Genomic DNA, 10,321 nt, shown 5'->3' with positions numbered 1-10,321 from the left:
TTAAAAAAAAAAAAAAAGACTCATTTAAACACCACACCCACAGCCGCCTGTAGCGCGGTCCCCAGGACTGGTCTCCACAGACCTGGAAGCTAGGTTTGGGGGTGGGGGTGATGGCTACCCCGAGTGCCCTCGCCCCTCGCCGGGCCCACTGACTTGACGTGGTCCACTGACCAGGCTCAGCTGTGGAGGGGACCCGAGATCTGCTTGTGGTCTGCTCAGTATAGCTACCCGTCTGTTTCCCAAACCCAGAGCTCCAGTCCGGCCTAGGATCGCCAGGAGATTGGGGTTGGATCAGCTGGCCCTGGAGCCTGGTCGGAGTGGGAGAATGTACTGCCAACGCTGAAGCGGGCTGGGCTGAGAAGGACGGGATCCACTTACCTTTGGAGATCGAGTAGGCCGAGGGGCGGGGGTTCTCAGCCTCCAGAAACCTTTTAGGCGCCCCCTCCCTAAGGTTGCCCGCAGGCCCTAACGAGGTATCCGAGGGGCGGGGCGGTAGAGGCGGAGGGATCGGCCGGCGTCAGGCGCAGGAGCGAGTTGTTAGAGCATCTCTGGAGAGGCTGCCTTTTATGGGCGTTATTAGCGCCCCTGTCTAGACTGGAGACGACACCTCCTCCGTGTGTAAACAGAGGCGGCGGGCCCTGGCGGGAAGGGGGATGTCGCGTCTAAGGGGCAAGCGGCCCTCCCTTTCTCTGGCCACCGGAAGATCAAGGCCTTTTCCCCCTCCCCCCTTTCCCTCTGCTCCCTTATGATGTCAAGGTCAGAAAGACCTAGTCACGGTCAAGGCTAAAAGAGGAAGAGCCTGGTTGGTTGTGAAAAGGGGCTGGCCTCCTCCTCCTCCTCCCAGAAGCCCCTGGCTCCCCAGGGCCCCTCAATACTCCACCAAAGTAGATCTAGATACACATCTGCTTGAACCCGCACTTAGAGTTTGCTTGAGGATGGGCCCGACACCAAGACACTCAGGCAGATCCTGTGGTGTTCTCTTTTGAACAGGATGATGCCGCCGCTGAAAGAGCTGCTGCAGGAACCCCAGATCCAATAGGAGGGCCTTTTAGAGAGATGAAGCCTGTACCCACACTGGCCTGCTGCCCCCTCCCTTCCACTGCTGACCCAGCTGCCGGTGGATCAAACTCAGTAGAAGATGGTCTCAGGAGGGATCTTCAAGAGAACTGCTGGTCTTGTTCCCTCAGGTGGGTTCCGGGCATGGGACTATTCGCTGAATGGCATATATCGTGATTGCCGTGGGTCTGAAACTAACATTGGCAGGGAAGGGATTTCCCCCCCCCCCAATTCAGGAAAGGATCAAGCTGAGCATGTCCTGGCAGCCTGGGAGAGTGACCTTCATGTGGAGAGTACTGTGAGTAAGCCCACCTATGCACTCAGCCCCAGCATCAGACTAGGAGAAAGACAACAAGAGCCTCTCAGTCGGGTCCCTTGGTTGGCCATTTTTTTCAGGGGGGAAACTTCTGTGTACAGTCTTCTAACCTCTGTGATCCTCTATGCCCTCATGAAGGCTTACTGTAGCACAAACACTAGAGACCAGCCTCAGAATGACCTCTTATGAGTATGAATAAAGAGAAGAAAATTGGCTCTATATCCTAGGATAAGTATCCAGGCTGACAACATTCTTATGTATACATCTGCACACACACAGACAGGAATTCTCTATTGCCTAAGGCCACACAGACATGCACACTCACACAGGAACACATCTGCCTTACAAGAATAGCTATCTCAAAGGGCCCCTAAAGACAATACCAACTCTTATTGGGAAGATAAGAGACCAACACAATTAGGCAAAGAATAATACATTTCTCAACTTTCCCCTCCCAGAACACACACACACACACTCACACAGTGTTTGCTTGCTCTTACAAGAGATGTTTCACCAAAGTCAAAATTAATCCAGGCACGATAGATAATCCTCCTCCAAAATCAACTTGGGTATATTTAATTGAGTGCTTGAGAGAGTCCTACATGCTCTGGCACACTGGAACTGCAATCCTTGCTTTGTCAGGGTCCCAGTACACCCCAAATAAACCTGCAAAGCTTTCCTCTTCTTTCTCATCAGCCCTTCTGGTGTCTTAGGATGGTGTCTTATGGAAAGACTTTTTTTTCTTTTTAAGAAGGGATCTCCATATATTGCCCACATGGGCCAAAACTCCTGGACTCAAGTGATCCTCTTCCCAAGCATCTGGGACTGCAAGCACACACAACTATACCTGGAGAAGATGTAATCATTTGATTAATCATGGGTTTAGATGCAGAAGTGGAAGAATCTCTAGGAAAACTCTAGACTTTTCTTTATCCAGAGCCCCCAACTTCCACTGTTGTGTCTTGGGACTACTCTAAGTAGTCAAGTGGGCTGAAGACCCATATCAAAAGATCCCCAGTGTTCTTGTCCAAACACATATTCAGCCTCCAACTCCGGAGAGATAACAGGGTTTTCTGAGAGGTTGGTTGGTGGGAAGAAATGGGAGATGGAATTAAGAGTGAGTGCTATTCCTTAGAGATTCATCTATTCCCTCTAAACTCTCTGCCCAGCATGTGGTTCTCTGGCGCCCAATCCAGAATCCTGATGAATACAGCAGACCTGGCAGCCACAACGTTAGCAGAGCCTCCAGGAGGGTGAATTGTCAGGCTCAGGCTCTTTGTCTTTTAGACTGTGTGTGTGTGTGTGTGTGTGTGTGTGTGTGTGTGTAGAGAGAGAGAGAGTGTTTCACCCTCACATTTATTTAAATGAAAATTTAAAAGCTTCAGCTCCATCAGGCAAAGAGAAAAATGGAGAACTCTGATTTCCAACCTGATGCCTCCACCTCCAGTCTTTCTGTGTCTCAGGAGAGGAAAAATATTATATATAAATAAAAATTGCCGCAGTAAAGATTTAATCTGAGATAACATTGTTTTAGGCTATATTGCTTTTTAAAAGTCTCTTAACCTGACAACTTAACGATCTCATTAACTCTGCCAGATAGGGAGATAGGCACAGACGCGACAAGCAAAACAAATTACTGGCAGCATCTACAAGGGTTCCTGATTGCCTGGAAGAATGGGGTTCCCAGGAATGTTAGAGAGTGAAAGTAGGGCTGACTTGGCAAACTGGGGGCCTAAAGGGCACTAGCATTACAATCTCTGCATAAATTAAAGGTAAGAAAATAGTACAGCTAGGGAAAGCTTAGCTCAAAGCTGCCTCCGGCAGGCTGTATAAGCTCCATTTCAAACCCAAACCCAGCCCTGAACTGGCCAGAGATTTGGGACCCTCTGGGAGCAGTAGGACCCTAGAGGCCTAATGTTAGCTTCCCACCACCTCTGTTGGCTCCTCTACCCCACCCTGCTCCTTGCTGCTGGGATGCTGCCTTCTTAGCACTCAGAACCAGATCTGAGTCCTAACTAGGGTGTGTAGGGGGGTGTTGCTAGGACCAAAGTAGGGCCTTGTGCAACATAGACAAGCGTTCTTCCACTGCACTGTATCCCCTACCCTGAGCCCCAACTATTAATGGAAGTGGCCAGCAATGCCCTTTTCTCACTTACCTACTTCCCAGGCTTCTCAATTGCAGATCACACCTTTCCTGCCCCCAATGTAAGCTCTAAATTGGGGACCAGGATAGGAAGTATCTTTTTGTCTAGATAGCACAGACAACCAAAATAGCTCAAAAACTTAAGTGTAGCAAAATTTAGGTTGGAGATATACCAAGCTAAGGACGATGTCTATACCCTGCCCATTCTGGCTGAGTCAGGACACCCACAAACAATAGTAGGCTGCCCTGAAGAGCCAATAGACAGGAGCTTCAGAAGGAATCTGAGCAATAAAATCAAGACCAAAAAAAAAAAGATATTTTATTTTAAAAACAGGTTTGTGGGTTGTTTTTGCATTCAATACATTGTCATCCAGACATCACAATACTATATACAGATACACAACATTTAAAAAAAAAAGAGCCTATTTCAGATGGACATTTCAAAAGAACACTGTTTTGTAATGTGCCAGTGGGGAGGGAGGAGGTAAGGAGGGTCCCCACAGCACCATGTTGGCTTTCTAGGAGGGTAATACTAGGCAGCATCTACATTTAGGCAGCTAACTGGGGGGCAGGTGTTTCAGCCTCCTAGACTAGTTCCTCTAGCTTTCCTTGGGAAATCGGTAGAAGTGAAAGTGTGAAACCTTTCCCAAGGTATTGATTTGATGGAGAGGAACTCTGCTGAGGCACCTACACTCCATTCCCTCACACATGAAGTTTATCCTTAGGAAAAAGTTCTGCTTCTGAGCTTGGCCTAATTTTGAATCTCACTAGGAGACAGAACAGATAAGCTGCATTTGGCAGAGTGGTTGGAGTTTTTGTCCTTCTTGGATTTCCACCTGACTGAGAACGCAGAGCAGGGGAGGGCAAAGACAACTCTGAGACAGATGAGAAATTATTTCTGGGTCAGGGTGCAGTAAAGGGCTGCACCAACTCCAGCTTTTGTTGAAACACGAAAGAAAGAAAACCTACAAGCTCCAAGCATGGTCTGTACTCCAATCACGCTGCCAAGTCCCTAATAATTATCATTAATATTAGCAAGACTTTAAAAATATGCACAGAAAATCATAACTGGGAAATCTTGCCTACGGAGTGTGGAAGGGATAGAGAAAAGGAGGTACTGGAAGGAGAGAATGAGCTTACTGGATCCTGTGCCCGAGCTGCACCCTTCAGGAAAGTCATCTACCATCCTGGGCATAGAAAGGGGCAGGGTCATTCAGGATCTCCCAACCCTGCTTTGGTGGGAACGAATGGGCTCTCCACTGACACTCCGCTTTTTGGTGAGGTGAGGAGCAGAAGCAATGGCCAACGGGAGTAGAGGCCAACAGCCTTCCTCCCACAACCCACCCAGACCCACCTCCAAAGCTGCTGAAACACTGTGGGTACCATCTGGATGGGGGTGGAGGTGGGGATGGGACAGGGAGCAGGATAAGGCCTAGTGCTGCCTCCAGACTCTGCCTCCCAGCGCGGTTCCTCTTTCTTGTCAACATTAAATATTTTCTGCACCGGTGCAGGTCCTTCGTCCTTCAATGGGTTCGGTTATGGTACAAAGCAGAGACATAAATAGATGGGGCGGGCAGCCTGGAGGGCAGTCAGGTGGAGTGAAGATGAGGCGCTTTCGATTTGCTGACCACCTTCTTCTCTTTCACCCGCCGGTTCTGGAACCAGATGGTGACTTGGCGCTCGGAGAGGTTCGTGGTGGCGGAGATGCGCCGGCGCTTCTCTTTGGTGATGAACTTGCTAGCCGCGTACTCCTTCTCTAGCTCCTTCAGCTGCACCTTAGTGTAGGGCACACGTTTCTTGCGCCCGCGCCGGTAGCTGCTCACCTCGGGCTGTAGGGGAACCACATCTACGGAGGAGAGAGAAGGCGGGCGGGAGGAAGTGAGGTGTGAGGCTGGACCTGCTAGGGGCTGAGAAACTGCCCAGGCACAGGATTTGGGCAGCGACTCAATCGGTGCTGGCGCTGGAGGATTTCTCTCCCTGATGAAGCCCTCTAATCTTTGCACCTCAGTTATTAGCAGGGCCAGGAATAGGGAGGTCGCTGGAAAAGTGCTCCCAAAACTAACCAAGATAATATTTTGATGCAATTTTAAAAAATGAAATGGAAAGTCCCCCCCCCCAAAAAAAACCCACGATGAACAAAGTACCATTTTTTAAAAACAAACACAGGATCAATATCATTGATTTTTCATTTTTCTTCAGGTTCCAATATGGCTCTACAGGGCATGTAAGGAAAGTTGGACCCTTTCAGGGGATCTTAAAATTTCTCCTGGTCCACCATGCCTGTACGATTTTGAGTATTTGGAAAATTCTTATCTTCCAGCAGTGAGCTTATGTGGATGCCAATTAGCCTGTACTCTGCCACATTGTCTGAGGAAGGAGTTCTGTGATATGTTTGAAGAGGGTAGGATGGGCAGAAGTCAGCTTCAGTGGGCACCGACCAAGAGGGTCCTCATGCCTTTGGGCACTGGCCCGGTACTAGGGACCTGAAACACCAACACAGAAAAGGATGTGTCCAGGCAAAGGCAGGCTGCTTGGGAGTCTGACTGTTCTAGAAATGGGGGCTCAATGTTGTGAATTATACACAAGTTGGGAGGTCCTGCCTTGACACAGAGGGAATCTGGTCCCTATAACCAGGGGATTCACACCCAGGTCCCAACAAAACAGAGCAAACTCTGTCCCAACCTCTAACCCACTCACTTCCTTCAAGGCTAAAGGAAACTCTACACCCCAACCCCTACCTGAAACCCTAGCCTTGTCATCTCAAGAACTACCAGTTCAGTTTCTTCAGGCTCTGAGAATTTCACAGGAACTAAAAATAATATATGTGATTTATTCCCATCTTCTACTCCCTACCCTCAACGCTGGCAGTAAAAGGTCACAGTAACACTTTCAAGGGGAAATGGGAATGAAGGAGATTATCCAACAACAGCCCTCAATTTTTCCCAAGTAACTGTTAGACTTCACCAAGCAGGACCTAATGAAGGGGACTGGATAGCTGGGGTTTCCTCTTCAATCCTACTGTTCTCTGACACTGGAAACACAGCCCAGAGTGAAGATACCATTTTTCTTCCTTATACCAATTTCCATTGGGTCTGCAGGATGCAGGATGGAGAGAGAAGAGGCCACAATCCAATACAGGGGGAAACAGCACTCAGAAGTGTGTGGGGGGAAGGAAAGAAAGGGACCAAGGGAGGTGTTCAGTGGCTTGCTTTGGCTATCTTCGTGGTAACAATGTCCAGCCTGTCATTTTTCTCTGCCTTTAGGTAAATAAGCCAAGTTTTTTTTTTAATCTGAAAAACAAAACACCTTAACTTTAACAGACAAGATAATTTGGACTAAAAAAAAAAAGAATTTTTGTACAAGATAATTTAAAAAAAATCTTTCGGTTCCCAAATTATTTTATTCTTCTAGATATTACCATGATCGGGGAAACTGATGATTCAGGGCCAAGAAAAATGAATGGGGCAAATTGTGACACCATGAGTTTTTGGTTTTGTTTTTAAATCCTCTGAACATTTTTTTCAGGTGTATTTTATTAAACCCACTTTACAAAATCTGGAATCAGAGATCCACAGTGGGTAAAACAGCTTAAATGACAGAATGATATTTTAAATGCACACTTTTCCAGCTCTTAAAATAACGATACAATATATTTGAAAATGGAAATAGGCCACCTAAAACAACCTGGCTTTAAAATATCTCTTTTTCCCTGGAGAGCAAAGTAGACTAAAGGTGGGTTTAGTTTCTGAATTAACAACATACTTGTCCCTGAGTTTGTTTTTTTAACCTCACTTTCTGTAAACTCTCATAATTACTTTTTCAATTTCAGTGCCCAAATCTCCAGTTCTAAATTTCCAATGAAGTTTAATCAACATTATCCTAAAAGATCAGTTTAAGAAGTAGATAACTGGTCCAAACTGATTATTTTTCTCTATATGATGTCAAGGGTTGATTTGGCTAAGTTTCATGAATTAGACCAAATTGAAGATTGTACTGACCTCCTCTGGAGATAACTCCAGTCTTGCCTTCTCAAAGAAGCCCCCTTTCATTGTCTGCTGCCTATAGAAAGGAAGTGGGAGCTACAGATGTGAAGACACCTGATACCTTGAGCTGTGTCTATGCTGCCTAAAATGAATGGAGACTTGGTTATTAATTTCACAATCACCCCTTCTCTAGTCTCTTCCATACCACATACACTAACCACTTTATACCTGGGGGCGTGTAATCAACACCTTTGATAAAGAACAAAAATCAGATCAATGCTCAGCACAGCTTTCTCTTGGGACTGCGGAGGACTTTCTGTGTACAGGTTTCCACAGTCCACCCACTCTTGATTACCCACCCTCAGAAGCAGGCTCTGGGCTCTGAAGAGTATTTTATCCAGAGAGAAATCCTGCTAGCTCCTCTTCTCAACCCAAATGCACTCACTGCTGTTTTCTCGATTTTTTGCCTTCAACCCCATTTCTTTTTCTCTCTGTTTCCTAATTCTCTCTTGGAAATTCTGTATCTCTTAGTTAAAAAGAAAAAGATAAAGAGAGAAAGAAAGAGAAAGGAAGGAAAAGAGAGGAAAAAAGAAAAATATGTCTATGCTCGCTATTGGAAGAAAAAAAAAAAAGAAATGAAGCAAAGGTCTATATAATTGGGAGAAGAAAACAGCCACAGCACACTCGTCCCTAATTATCTGGATCTTTCTGAACAATTGCCTCCATCTCTCACACCAGCCCAGACTGCCGTAGATGAGGTTTCTCAGAGCCAGAGGCGTTGAAGAGAGACAGTGGTGTTTATGCCTAGATGTTGCCGAACAAACCATAATTGCATAGACAGAGTTATCTGGAAATCTCACTACTTCTAAAAGATCTGTGTGGGTAGAAAGATGGAGGGTGTCTGAAGATAATTTCTTTTTCATCTGCCCCTTGCCTGGACCTCAGCACTCACAGATACAACAGTTAGGCTCTGTTTCCACACAGACAGGGTGTGAGTACAAAGCTGCTGAGGCAAGCTGGGTTTTATATCCATTTCCATGCCATAATTTGCAAGTGTATTAAATCTCAATTGGGCTATATTTTTTTATTTCAAAGATTATTTTTCTCTAGGAGGCTGTGATCAAAATGTGTTTATTTTAAATGAATTTTTTTTCTTTTAAAAGCCTTTGAAATGTTTGTTTTGCTTAAAGATGTTCTGAGCTTCTCTCCAATCTTACCCTTACTGAGACATCAGGGCATCTTTCTCTTTCACTTCTTCACTCTAAACCTTTGCCCATTGTCATGGGCCTCTGCTCCTGACCACAGTGAGCCTTGTGGGCACCTGCTCCCTGCCCACGGGCCCTTGGCATGACCCATCATCTCCGCTGCCCCACGAATTCCTGCTGGACTCTCATCTCCTAAGAGACTTTCTGTCTTGGTGAGATAGAGAAACAAAGGGCAGCCTCTCTATAGTATACCTACATGCAAACTATCTTCTAGAAATGTATTATGTGCTTCATATTAGGTGGTTAATAACACTCTTACAGTCAATTCAGAGGTGACACATGATACCATGTACTAAAATGTTATCATCCTCAATGCTGGCAATCAGAAATGGAATGCCTTGGGTTGAGTCCACAATGGTATTGAGCTGTGTTATCCTGACTAATCTGATAATGTCTACAAGAATATTATTTACTACACTAACAATATCTAAACACTTTTTTTGGCAGGACTGGGGATTGAACCCAGGGCCTTATATCTGCTAGGAAAGCATTCTACCACTGAGCCCCTCTCCAACCTTTATTCAGTGATTCTTTACTGCCCACCTCTGTTTCAAATCCCGGATGCGGAGGAATTTCAGGCCCACCTTTAGGAAGTCACGAGGTCTATACTTTCTAATGAAAATATCCCTGGGCTCAGCATGTTGAGGCATTGTCAGTATGGTAAGACATCTATGGCTGCTCTGCTCCCCAACCCTGTAGGCTTCAGAAGGGAGGACCATCTCCCACTGAGGTCCATTTACAGGAGAGCAGCCTCAAATCTGGAATTATCCAGACCTGGAGAAATTCTTATTTTTCAAGTAGAGCAGGACCTAAATCTCCCTAAGTGATTTTGGGAAACTTGGGACTGGTCTTTCTCCTCTTGGGAGTGATAGGAGTTGCTTTCCTATTCAGAAAGCCTCCATTGGAAAAGGAAAAGGACATCAGAGAATTCTCCCTTCCCATACTCAGCCAATAAGACCCAGGAGTCCAGTCAGTACCCTGGATGCCAGATTTTTACAGGTCTCTTTCCTCCACCCTTTATCCCAGGTCTCTTTTCTCTCTCTGGGGCATGGTAAATGACTCTCCACCACTTTATGGGGAGTTGTCAGTGGAAATATTCACAGTACTTGAGCTCAGTATACCAGAGAGGAAAAAACATTTTTATATTTCAGGAGAGGGGTAATAGCCCTCTTTTCTCCACTCCCTCTCCTGAAATTATAGCTTTTCTCCCTAAACAATCAGAATATTCAGTCTGATTTTTAAAATAAATCAAGTAAAAAGCTCTACATGTTTGCAGACTGCAAATTAGATCCCTATTTTTTAAAAAAACGAGCTCCTGAACAATCCTGAAAATTCAGGCAAACAAGACAGGGTTTCTTCTTCATTTTTTTTTCCTCTAATTATTCAGTGGGTTGAGGGTTTTGCCCTTGATTCCAAGGCACTGGAGAACCACCCTACTCCCATTCCTGGCAGGAACCCTTCTGGAAGCTGGAGCGAGCTGGGGGAGGAGAAGGCAAGCTCCTGACCGGAGCCCGGGCCGGCGGCCGGGCTGGGCGCTTGGGCGCCTGTGATTGCTTCA

Source organism: Fukomys damarensis, unplaced genomic scaffold (genome assembly GCF_012274545.1).
Source record: "Fukomys damarensis isolate Sample0158 unplaced genomic scaffold, DMR_v1.0_HiC HiC_scaffold_15, whole genome shotgun sequence".
Lineage (NCBI taxonomy): Eukaryota > Metazoa > Chordata > Mammalia > Rodentia > Bathyergidae > Fukomys > Fukomys damarensis.
The sequence above is the reverse complement of the archived record's forward strand: the minus strand, read 5'-3'. Positions refer to the sequence as shown.